Source organism: Tursiops truncatus, chromosome 7 (genome assembly GCF_011762595.2).
Source record: "Tursiops truncatus isolate mTurTru1 chromosome 7, mTurTru1.mat.Y, whole genome shotgun sequence".
NCBI lineage: Eukaryota > Metazoa > Chordata > Mammalia > Artiodactyla > Delphinidae > Tursiops > Tursiops truncatus.
In genome coordinates, this window is record NC_047040.1 from 67,768,086 (window position 1) to 67,779,298 (window position 11,213).

General features: G+C 36.4%; 1 pseudogene; it reads left to right on the forward strand.

The window, feature by feature from the left end:
• Positions 1 to 10,302: 10,302 nt before the first annotated feature.
• On the forward strand, positions 10,303 to 10,856 carry LOC101326899 (large ribosomal subunit protein uL14-like; annotated as a pseudogene).
• Positions 10,857 to 11,213: the final 357 nt, after the last annotated feature.

Consider the following 11,213-nt stretch of genomic DNA (forward strand, 5'->3'; position numbering starts at 1 on the left):
GAAAATACCACATCAGGGCTTCCCTGGTGGCGCAGTGGTTGGGAGTCCGCCTGCCAATGCAGGGTGCATGAGTTCGTGCCCTGGTCTGGGAAGATCCCACATGCCGCAGAGCGCCTGGGCCCGTGAGCCATGGCCACTGGGCCTGCGCATCCGGAGCCTGTGCTCCGTTAACAATTTCATCAGGTACCAAAGTCCCACTACAAATTCAAGGCATCCTATTTGTGACAGATGAGTTTCTCATCTTTTCAATGTGGATTCCATCCTCCTTCTCCTACAGGTGGTAAAATTTACAGTGAGCAATTGCTGCCTTAAGCCAGGATGTGCATAAGTCAAGTGAAGAGTCAAAAATAGGACACAAATCTCCTGACCCCTAACCTCCTCCTCTATCCACAGCACTGATTTTTCTCCCTGCTCCATGGTGGCAATAGTGGGCATAGCCAGATGCCAAGGTTTTGTTCCTTCTGTCATCAAGAAATAAATTTCACGGTTAAGGGAGCTCAGCCGGTCACTGACTGCAAAGCACTTTGAAAATGGAAAACCAAATACAGTGTAAGTGCTAGGTGCTGCTATTATTCAGAAGGTAAGAGACTGAGTGCAGAGCTATCATTATGATCATTTGGACCTGGCATACAGAAGAATTTGGGAAGAGAGGCAGAAGGGGCCATAGGTAATATGATTGAGCAACATGAAGAAATTTCACTAACAAAATTTAACATATTTTCTGAGGCATGAAACCCTGAAATAATAACTGGGAGCTTTGATTATATTAACAGATTAGTAGCATTCTGATTCCTAAATATTTACAGGGAATAACAGAGCAATGATGAACATATAGAAAGTTTATTTTTCCCATGTCACTCTACAAATAAGAAACACACTTCTGAGGGGAGAAATGCAGTAATCCTTAAAACAGAAACTTTGGTGAAGTAACTGGCAAATAGTGTAATGAATGACTCATAGTACTTAAAATAAGACATTTAAACAAATTCCTCCAAAATTCTCCCAATGAACATGGAAGCTCTTATTTAGGGAAAATTGATACTACTATAGCATAGTCATAAGTAAAGTTTCAGACAGCCAGCTTTATCACCCTTAGCAAAGAGCTCCCAGGAATGACTGGGAGTAAGGCAAGTCAAAAGTGACAAGTCATTTTCATCTTAATCTCTCAACTTTTGTTTATATTACTCCCTTTCAAACATGACCTCCCTCTTTTATTCCATCTACCTAACTTTGCTCCAATTTGAAAGCCCAACCAAAACCCCCAAATCCTCAATGAAGTCTTCACTGATCAGTTTAGCTCACACTAAAGGCTCCCTTTGATTTGCTGGTGGTAGGCAGTGCATAACATTGAAATCTTTTTCAGCTTTTTAAAATAATTTTTAAATATGTAAAAAAAGGAAATGAACAGTTCAGTAACTACCCATATATTCACCACCCAAATTTAACAACTGACGTATTTTCTGTATCATTTATTTTTGGCTAAGCTTTTTCAAAATAATTTGTAGACGTAACAATACTTTAAGTACATCAGCATACACCTCCTAAAAGTAAATATATTCTGCATAGTCATGGCACCATTTTCATACTTATGAAAATTAAAAATGATTCTATTATCTAAAATCAAGTCTATATTAAAATTTGTGCAATTTCTACAAATAATGTACTGGTTCTGTTGAACTAGAGGATCTAATTAATATTCATGCTTTATATTAGGCATTTGGTTGTTATGGGTCTTTAGCCTTTCCTTTTTCTTTTTTGGTCGGGAAATGTTTACTCACTTTTAAAAATCTTTTTGAAGGTACTCAACCAAGGATGTTTAATAATAAAAATAATTTTTAAAATTGGTAAACCTCTAGAAAAATGTCAAAAGAGGTAGACACATTTACTAATATCAGCAATGAAAGAGAAAGCATCTTTAAAGACCCTTCAGATATTATCAGGATAATGAGTATATTATAAAAAAATGTATGCCATAAATTCAACTATGTAGCTGAAATGAACCAGTTTCTCAAAAGATACAAACTACCGAAGTTCATACAAAAAGAAACAGATAACCTGAAAATATATATGGATTAATGAAATTTATGATAGTTAAAATCCTTCCAAGAAAGTAATTCTAAGCCTTAATAATACCACTAGAAAATTCTACCAAACATTTTAGAAAGAAATAATGTTAATTCCACACAAACTCTTCTAGTACATAGAAGAGAAAGAAGTACTTCCCAATGTACTTTATGAGGACAGCATAATCCTGAGAAAGGCATTACAATAAAAGAAAACTGCAAACTAATATCATTCATGAACATAGACACAAACATACTCAAAAACTTAGCAAACCGAACCCAGCATTATATCAAAAATATATTAGTACTTACAATACATTAAATGTAAAACATTGTAATACCTCAATTAAATGACTAAGATTGTCAGACTTGTTTTAAAAAATAAAAAATATATATGCCTCTTATAAAAAAGACATCTTAAATAATACATGACACAGAAATTTTGAAAGAAAAATGATGGAAAAAGAAACACCATGTAAACACTATCCAAAATAAAGCTGATGTTTTTATATTAGTAGCAACAAATTAGGCAACATGTATTACCATAAAACAAGAGCAAAATCATATAATAAAAAGGTCAATCCACCAGAAGATATAAAAATTCTAAATGTTATGCACCAGTGTTACAGGTTCAAAATACGTAACTAAAAAGAAAAAGAGACAAATCCATAATTACAGTGGGGGCTTTAACTCTTTGTTTTTAATAACTAGATAAAGCAAAAGAAAAATCAGAAAAGATATAAATGATCTAAACGAAACAGTATAAAAAGTTGCCCTTATTTTCATATATAAAACACTGCAGACAATAATAAAGAACACACATTCTTAGGAAATGGCCATATTTGCTGAGATATTAGCTCATAAAGCAAGTCTCAAATATTTTTAAAAACTGAATGCATTCATGGGATGTTTCTGACAACAGTGAAATTAAGTCAGTGAAATTATCAAAATGAAGAAGAAATACAACAAGAAACACACATACGCATCATTCGGAAATAAACCACAGGCCAAAAAAACAATTAAAGACACAAGAGGAATTGGAAAATATTTAGACCTGAATGATAATGAAGATAGTATCTATCAAAATTTGTGGACTGTAACTAAAACAGTGCTTAGAGAAAAATTTTACAGTCTTAAACGCATATAAAACCAAAGATTGAAACTCTACAATCAAAATATCCATCTTTGGAAGTTTAGAATTTTTTTAAAAACAGCAAATTAAACCCAAAACAAGTTAAATGAAGGAAATAATTAAGATGAGGGCAGAGACTAATGAAATTTAAAAAATAAGCATTCAAAATACAAAATCAACAAAATTAAAAGCATGTTCTCTACTTTTAAAAAACTAATAAAAAGTAGGCACTCTCTAACAGGACTGTTCGACAATTATTGTTAATAGTAGAAATTAAAACATACCACTGTAGATCCCACAAGTACTAAAAAGATAAAAATTAGGTTTTATGAACAACTTTATACCACTAATAAAAAGGATTATATCCTAGGAAAAAAACAATCTAATATAACCAACACAGTAAGAAACAGAATCTATAATTTTAAATCTTCCTAAAAAAGAAATCTATCTCTAGGACCAAAATCTTAAAATACCTGTCTCATACAAACTCTTCCAGAATAAACTTTCCAACGTTTTATGAGTTGAATAAAATCTTTATAAAAATAATTGACAAAGACATTCAAGGAAAGAAAACTATAGGAAAATGTCTCTAGTAAACATAGATGAAAAATCTTAAAATAGTAGCAACTTAATGCTGCATTACATTGAGTGGATAAGACAACACAATGAAGTGTGATGATTCTAGGAATGTAAGGTTGGTCTAATATTGAAATTCAATCTGTAATTTACTACAATAGCAGAATAAAGATGAAAAAATCATATAATCTTCTCAAGAGAAGTAGAATACACCTTTCATAAAAGTCAACACCATTTTAACCCTTAGCAAACTAATCAAAAAAGGGAACCTCCTTATTCTGATAGTTTCAACAAACTTACATTCAAAGATGAAATACAGAAAGCTTCTCATCCTGAGATTCAAATTAAGACAAGAATACCACTATTATCCCTTCTATACAACATTCTTCTGGTGGTGCTAACCATTAAAATTAAGAATTACAAATAAATAAAATATGTTAACTTTGTACCATAAATCTCTCCTCAGATTGATTCATATATTCAACAAAAGCCCAGTAAAAATGCTAGTCGTTTTTTTTCTTGGGTTGGCATTTGACAAGCTGTTCCTGACTGTATACAGAAATGCAAAGGGCCAAGAAAAGACAAGATAATTTTGAGGAAGAAAAGCAAAGCTGGAGGACTTTCAAGACTTATTAAAGTTACAATAATCAGAGTAATGTTCAGCTAGGTAATATACCAGAGAAACATAATATAGAATTAGAAACAGACGCACACTTATATAGTCACTTCAGTCATAATAAAGATTACACTGCAGTACAATAGGGAAAGATTAGTCTTTTCAATAAATGGTGTTGAGCCAAAGGAAAAATATGTATATTAATCCCCACCTCACACTATAATTTAAAACTGATTCAAGATAAACCATAAATCTAAATGTGGAAGATAAAGCAACGAAACTTCTAGAACAATCAGAGGGAAGTATCTTCATATTCTTGGAATAAGCAAGAATTTCTTAACAAGACCCAAAAGCCCTAACGATAAAGAAAAATGTTATAAATTGGGCCACATTAAGAATTTCTGTTCATTAAGAGACTGTTAAGAGGATGGAAAATATAAGCCACGGATTGAGAAAAGATATCAATAGAAAAAAATACCTTACAAAAGATTCATGTCCAAAATATACAAAAAACACCTAAAAATCAGTAAAAAGATGGAAAAAGCTATGGAAAAATGAGCAAAAAGTGAATAGGTACAACACAATAGAACAATATGGTCAATATGAGAAATGCAATCACAATGAGATACCACTACTTACGTACCAGAATATCTAAAATTCTTGTTGCTGAGGATGTAAAGCAATAGGAACTCTCATACACTGCTATTCTCATGGTCTTTGGAAAAGTGACAGAACCCATTAACACTGAACATATGTATATCCTATGACTCAACAATTCCAGTCCTAGATATATATAACCTCCCAAATATATGCATATGCAACCCGATGATGTTCATAGGGGCACTATTTGTAAATTCCAAAAAAGTATAGGCTAGGCATTGGGTATATTAACACAACCTATAGCAATAAGCAAGTTTGGACTATTGCTACACACAACAAAAAACCTGAATTCCACAACCTAATATAAAAATAACGTCAGACACACACTAATCTTTTATGGTGTGTGTCTATTCACATATCAGAATAGTGACTGAATTTGGAGAGGATAGTACTCTGGGAGTATGTGGGGGGGGGTGCTTCTGTTATGCGGGTGATTTTCTATTTCATGATCTGGGTGATGGATACACAGTCATGTTCACCTTATGAGAATTCATTAAGCCATACCATTAGTATCTGTGTACATTTCTGTAAGTCTATTCCTTTACAAAGTTGATCCATAAAGTACAGAACTCTCCCAGCACCCTTAGGTCCCTGACCCTCTGTCCTTTGATCTACTGCCATACCTTCTGTGCAGAGGGCCATCAATAAAGTAAGTCACTGGTCCAATGTGTGTGCTTGTTCCAGGTCTCTGAGTACTTCTGGAGATAATATTACAATCCTTGCTCTCCAAGTCATCTTGGCCTCAGCTGGATTCTCAAGAATGCTCACAAAAGCCTGTCCTCTCTCCAAACAGGCTCTCTCTCTCTTTTTTTTTTTAATTTCAAATTATCACTACCTTAACAAATTCACCACTCTACCTCTGTCTTCTTTGCTCATCAGCTGACATTGCTTCCTCTGCTTTCATAAAACAGAAGCACCATAGAGACCCCTGCACAACACACTCAAAACCAGGAAATTAAGCACAGAAATTGCACCTCTGATAGCAGGAGATACCAGGCTGAGGAGAGCAAACAACCAGTGCATAACTCAAATTCCTCACTTATCAGGTAGTGTATGAGTCTTTCTTCGACTGTATGTGAGCAGCAAGATTCAGCGGGGATCCCACGATAATTTAAAGGACTTGGACAAACAGAAATAAACAACCTCTCCCTTTCCTCTTCTGCTCTCCCAGTCAAAAAACTTATTTACTTTCCTGCTAATCTTCTTCTTTCCCCCCACTAAAATCTTTTCTCCTTTGTAAGACAAATGCTCTACCTCTGCTTTAGACTCAAGATCCCTCTCAGGATCCAGGATTATCCTCTGCTAATGATTCCCTCTTTACCTTTTATCTTCAATCTATCTCTTGTACAATGTAAACGGCAAGCATGTTTATTCCACTCTCAAAAGGAAAAACTCTGCCTTTCTCTCAATAAAACCCTAGCTTTTATCACATGCCTGAGCTCCAAATCTTTTCATCCAATACCTACTAGATATGCTCAACTTGCATGTTATACAGGCACCTCAAACACATCCATTAAGAATCCCTACAACATCTATGTTTACCTGCTCCGTATAACGATATTCCCATTCTTCTGTGCAAGCTGGAAGATTGGAAGTCATCTGTGACTCTCTGCCCTATGCAACCAAAGTCATCAGGTCATGTCAATTCTACCTCCTAAAATCTCTTTCAAATACACCTGGTAAAGTTCATCTGCTAGTGATTTAATTTGGGTCTTGTTACCTTTAGAAACAATTCAATTGGGTTTAAAACAAATCTAGCTATACTCTGTTTATAATATGCAAAATGACTCACAAAGTTTGCAAGTAAAAAAAGAGCACAAATATATAACAGTCTGTACTGTACTATACTTTATTTTTTCCTTGTGGTACGCAGGACTCCCACTGCTGTGGCCTCTCCCGTTGCGGAGTACAGGCTCCAGACGTGCAGGCTCAGCGGCCATGGCTCACAGGCGCAGCCTGGCATGTGAGATCTTCCCGGACCGGGGCACGAACCCGTGTCCCCTGCATCAGCAGGTGGACTCTCAGCCACTGAGCCACCAGGGAAGCCCTGTACTATACTTTTAATATGGTATATTTAATTGACATTGATCAACTGAAAAATATTACCTTCTATCCAAGGGCTCATAGAATGGTTATAAAAATGGATGAAATGTTAGTTCACAGGTTAAAAAAAAAATCCTCTATCATTTTCAAAAATATAAAATTACATATGTCCCTTTGCACACATACAATAAAAAACAAAATAAGGCAAAATAAATTTTAACAAAATTAACAAAAAAGTCTCATTATATAAATCTTCAGTCAGTGTCAATTAAAACTCTTTACTAGAGAATACTTTAAAATAATTAAAAAAAGAACACTACAAATCAAAACACAAGACAATGTAAAAGCAGTTAGAAGCAAATCTTAACATCAACTATTTTCAGTGTTAAATGAGGAAGAAAAAAGAAAATTAATGAATTGGGCACTCAACTAAATAACAAACACAACATAAACCTGAAACAAACCTAAATAAAGCAATAATTAACACAAATAAAAGCAGAATTTTTTTAAAGGCAGAAAATCAGAACAATTGGGGAAAAGAAATAAACTAACAAAAGTAGCAATAGCTTTCCTGTTTAACATAAATAACTATGTAAAATATAATGATGAGAAGACATCCCATTAATAATAGCATCCATAGACTCTAAATTATTAGGATAAACCTCACACAAAATACAGAATATTCATGTTAAAAACAAACACTTGAGGGACATGGAAGGAGATATGAATCAAAGTTGTGGTATATTATGTTCTTGAAAGAAAAGTTTAGTATTATAATGATGTCAGTTATCTCTGTATTAGTTTTCTATTGCTGCTGTAATAGATTACCACAAAGTTTGTGGCTAAAAGCAACATAAGCGGATTCTCTCACAGTTCTGAAGATCAAAAGTCCAAAGTGGGTCTTATTAGGTTAAAATCAAGGGCTGCGGGGCTTCCCTGGTGATGCAGTGGTTGAGAGTCTGCCTGCCAATTCAGGGGACACGGGTTTGAGCCCTGGTCTGGGAAGATCCCACATGCCGCAGAGCAACTAGGCCCGTGAGCCACAACTACTGAGCCTGCGCGTCTGGAGCCTGTGCTCTGCAACAAGAGAGGCCAAGGTAGTGAGAGGCCCGCGCACCGCGATGAAGAGTGGCCCCCGCTCGCCGCAACTAGAGAAAGCCCTCGCACAGAAACGAAGACCCAACACAGCCAAAAATAAATAAATAAATTTAAAAAAAAAAAAAAAATCAAGGGCTGCTTTCCTTCTGAAGGCTCTAGAGGAGAATTCGTTTCCTTGCTTTATTCATCTTCTAGAGACCACCTGCTTGCCTTGACTTGTGACATCATCAAATCTTTCTTCTCGGGCTTCCCTGGTGGCGCAGTGGTTGAGAGTCCGCCTGCCGATGCAGGGGACACAGGTTCGTGTCCCGGTCTGGGAAGATCCCACATGCCGCGGAGCGGCTAGGCCCGTGAGCCACGGCCGCTGAGCCTGCGCGTCCGGAGCCTGTGCTCCACAACAGGAGAGGCCACAACAGTGAGAGGCCCAAGTACCGAAAAAAGAAAAAAAAAATCTTTCTTCTCTCTGTCTTCTGCTTCCATCATCTGTTTCTCTGCCTCTAACTCTCCTGCTTCCTCTTTCCCTTAAAAGGACCTTGTTATTATATTGGGCCCAATTTGGATATACTGATTTAGCTATTCTATACAACTCAACAGTCTTTTAACTTGACAGAGTGATTCTAAAGTATAACTGAAAATTCAGATAAAACTAACTTTGAAATTTTATAAGAATAATAAAAGGAGAGGACTTTCATTCCCAGATATGGTGCCCATACGGCACCATAATAATTAAGGCAATGTAGTAGTAGAAGAAGAATAGATGTATCCTGGAAGATAATTTTTTAAAATACATATATATATGTAACTAGTACTATAATATATAATAAGAAGTGACATTGAAGATCTGAAGGGAAAGAGCTGATTATTCAGCAGATTACACTGGGAGAACAGGTTAATTATTTGGAAAAAAATGTTGGGACTAAAGTTAGATCTGTACTTCCCACCACACATCAAAATAAATTCAGGATGCATAATAGCCTTAAACAACAACAAAAAAATTAAACCATTAGGTTTGAAAGAAAAATATAAATGAATAGTTATCTTTTTCCTTTATTTCTTCCCCTTTTTAAATGGGGAAGAAATAAAGGAAAAAATCAATAGCTTTGACTACATAAACACATAGACGTACAAACTTGCAAACATCAAAAAATGGCATAAACAGAAGTAAAAGAAACATAAAAATAATGGAAAAATATTTTTTTCAATCATAAGACAAACATTTCAGACAGATAAAGAAAGAAAAAACAAAAATCCCATCAGAAAAATAGGCAAAGAAATTGTTATTACTTTGTTAACACTTGTTAAGTGGAGCACAGGGTGCCATCTGGTGAGTCACAATTTAACAAGAGACCAGGAGAGAAACTGAGTTACAAAAGTTTATTACTCCCGGTTCTTGGAGGAACCACCTTGAGGAGCCACATGGGGAAGTGAAGGTAGGATGCAGCCAGAGAGAGAGACACACACAATTTGGGGTACATACTTTTATTAGGGTCCATGGGTGGAGTGCTTTATGGTTCCTGGGCTAAGACCAGATTGGTCAATTCAAACAAAAAGAGTGAGCTTTGATAAGCCCCATGGTGGTCTTATCTAAAGGGCACACAAAGGGAAGGCCCTGGGAGGAAGGGGAGACTGTTGATCACAAAGGCTGTTGGGAAAGTCATATCAGTGACTTACATTTGCTTGTGACTCTGCAGTCAGCTATCTAGGGCACATGCTTGCATGAGGGACTAGTGTCAATTTCAGGTCCCTGCAGGCTGCTTGGCCAAACAAAATGGATGGCAAAGCAGCAACACCAAGGAGTAGCTTAGCTAAATTCTCAGCAGAAATATTAACTGGCAAAATGAAGGTGCAAATGACCAACAAATGCATTTTGAAAGTAAACTATTCTGCTAATTAAAGAAATGCATATTAAAAATACCTATACAGTGCCATATTCCCCTACCAAATGAACAAAGGTTTTTTTTTTTTTCTTATGGTATTATTCATTGTTTCCAATGAGGAGGAAGAAATAAACACTCATATGCCAATCTAGTATAGATGTAAACTGGTACAAGGTTTCTGGAAGATATTTAAAGGTATTAAAAATTACAGCTTTTTGTCCCTTTCCAGCGTTCAAGATGTCGAACTGAGGATGTGGTGGGTCCTCTGGTGCCAAATTCCAGATTTCCTTGGGTCTTCCAGTTGGAGCCATGATCAACTGTGCTGACAACACAGGAGCCAAAAATCTGTATATCATCTCTGTGAAGGGGATCAAGGGATGACTGAATAGACTTCCTGCTGCTGGTGTGGGTGACACGGTGATGGCCACAGTCAAGAACGGCAAACCAGAGCTCAGAAAGAAGGTACATCCAGCAGTGGTAATTCGACAACGAAAGTCATACTGGAGAAAAGATGGTGTGTTTCTTTATTTTGAAGATAACGCAGGGGTCATAGTAAACAATGATGGTGAGATGAAAGGTTCTGCCATCACAGGACCAGTTGCAAAGGAATGTGCAGACTTGTGGCCCAGGATTGCATCCAATGCTAGCAGCATTGCATGACTCTTTGGTGTCTTTGTAAAAGAAAAAAATGCTAATAAAAATTATTTGCTCCATGTCACTCTTCTTGACACCACCTAACCCTTACCCCCTCTGTAAAATAAAACTACCCAGTGCAGAAAAAAAAAAAAAAATACATTTTTAACTCTCTAACGTGAACAGAAATACTTTTAAAGAAGAGTGTTGGGCTTCCCTGGTGGGGCAGTGGTTGAGAGTCCGCCTGCCAATGCAGGGGACACGGGTTTGTGCCCCGGTCCAGGAAGATCCCACATGCCGCGGAGCGGCTGGGCCTGTGAGCCATGGCTGCTGAGCCTGCACGTCCGGAGCCTGTGCTCCGCAATGGGAGAGGCCGCAACAGCGAGAGGCCCGCGTACCGCAAAAAAAAAAAAAAAAAAAGAAGAAGAGTGTTATTTATAACTGCAAAAACGAAATAATGGAACAACCAAACCTTCCATCAATAATGGATTGGCTAAATAATGTTATGTTCACAG